This window comes from Helianthus annuus, chromosome 9 (assembly GCF_002127325.2).
Source record: "Helianthus annuus cultivar XRQ/B chromosome 9, HanXRQr2.0-SUNRISE, whole genome shotgun sequence".
NCBI classification, from domain to species: domain Eukaryota; kingdom Viridiplantae; phylum Streptophyta; class Magnoliopsida; order Asterales; family Asteraceae; genus Helianthus; species Helianthus annuus.
The window spans coordinates 113,962,225-113,964,205 of NC_035441.2; positions in this window are offsets into that span (position 1 = coordinate 113,962,225).

Here is a 1,981-nt window from a genome sequence, read left to right on the forward strand (position 1 = left end):
CTAAAATATGTGAGTGGAGTTTTTATAATATAAATAGTATAAAAAGTGGTTGTGAGTGAAGGAGAGAGAAAATATTACTGTTCATCTGTATATTTGAGGGGACACTGTTCACTCCCTATAATTTTTTAATATATTTTGAAAGTGGTTGTGAGTGGAGCAGAGAGAAAAGGTAATGGTAAAGGTATAAAAGAATATTATTTAATTGAAAAGAAGAGAGAATATGTAGTGTTTTTATTGTAATTTAGAGTGAAAAAATGACGGAATGGATGTGAATGCTCTAAGGCCACCACATTTTTTGTTGCCAACCTACTGTGGGGTTGCGAGACGCTGAAAAATCTTTCAAGGAATCTGTCCCGGGTCCCTCCTATGAGATCAAAAAGGCTATTATGGTCGAGCTTAATCCGATGAACCTGAGTCAAGATTAAGGTGGTGCAACTCCTCATTAATCGGTAAAGTTTTGAATTAGGAGAGGCTGGACAATATCAATGATATAATTTTGACGTCGGAACTAAAAAGTGCATCAGTTAGTTACATTGGAGGGATGAAAGTCCTTCTGGTCTTCCTAGATTCGAAAGCGGCTAAGGATTTTCTATATTCAAACAGGAGGATGTGGTTAGGCTGGTTCTCTAACCTATGTTTATGGTTTTGTCAGAATGTACGTTATGAGATAATAGCTTAGCTGTTGATTGGAGTGTCACGCCCCGGTCAAATATACTATTTATAATCCCAATTTACCTCAAATTAATAGTTAGTGGTAGCAAAGGGTCGAACCACAAAGAGTCTGTGGTCTGTGCCGGGACTTGGTTAGTTATGAAATTGGAACATTTATGAAGCTCACGCATTCCTATAGTGAAGGTTCGCTGGGAATGCAACAGAAAGGACCGGGAAGAAACAAGAAGTTGTGGGAAAAGGGGCAGGCACGGTCGTGCACCCCCATGTATAGCGCAAAAACCAACAAAATTAAGCTAGACATCAGTGCAGCACGACCGTACACCCACGTGCCTATCTGCTGATATCTTAGAACAATGGAATTTAAGCACAACCATGCATCATTTGGGCATGGCATACCCATTCCACCGCTAGAGTAAAGCTTCATAAAGGTTCTTATGTGAGACAAAAATGTAAAAGACAAAAGTAGACAGTCGTACACATGAGGACCATGCTTTGTCTCCCCAAGGACAAGATGGTTCTAGAACTCCTTAGACGCCAAGCCAAAATCTCACAATAAATAGAGGCCTTGGGTGCCCTATTTCAGACCATCCTTTCTCCCCTATATTCTTAGAAATCCTTGACTCCAAAGAGGGCTCCCATGCCTACATACTCAACCCTTGGAGTTTAGGGATCACTCCACAAAATTACTGGTAATAAATTAGTTTGAGAGAGAGAGAGAGAGAGAGAACAGTTAATTAATAACCCTTCTTCAAGTTGTTTGATCTTATCATACTTGATCCATTGTGATTCACTCAGTAATCATTGTTTGTGGACAAGTTGTGCCTATTATTTGCTAAACCCTTTATATTTCTTAGGTTGAAGATGAAACTTGGTATGAATTAAATGTTCAATATTTGGTAAAGAGGTGTGTTGTGTCTTTAATAATTCCTTCTACCCTTCTTATTTCATAATGAGCTTGTGATTGTTTTGGTCTTGATCAAGTGGGAGTTCTTGATAACCAAAGGAGGTGAAGCTTATTAGTACACTTGTGGTATGTAACAACCCATATAATAATAAGGGAAATCCGATCTTGGAGAAGTGGTTGACCCATTTGTGGAAACACATTTTGTGATCGACCCTCGTTTATCAAGAATATCGTTGTTCGCCTACATGGTCTACATGCTAGGCATCAATGATTAACCAAAACTTGGTTCTATGACTCGTCTTACATGGTCTATATGTTAGACTTGGCGCGATCTAAGAGTTGGTGAGCCCATGTTAAAATACTATATGTCTTTATATATATTTTATTATTAAAACGCCACTCGGT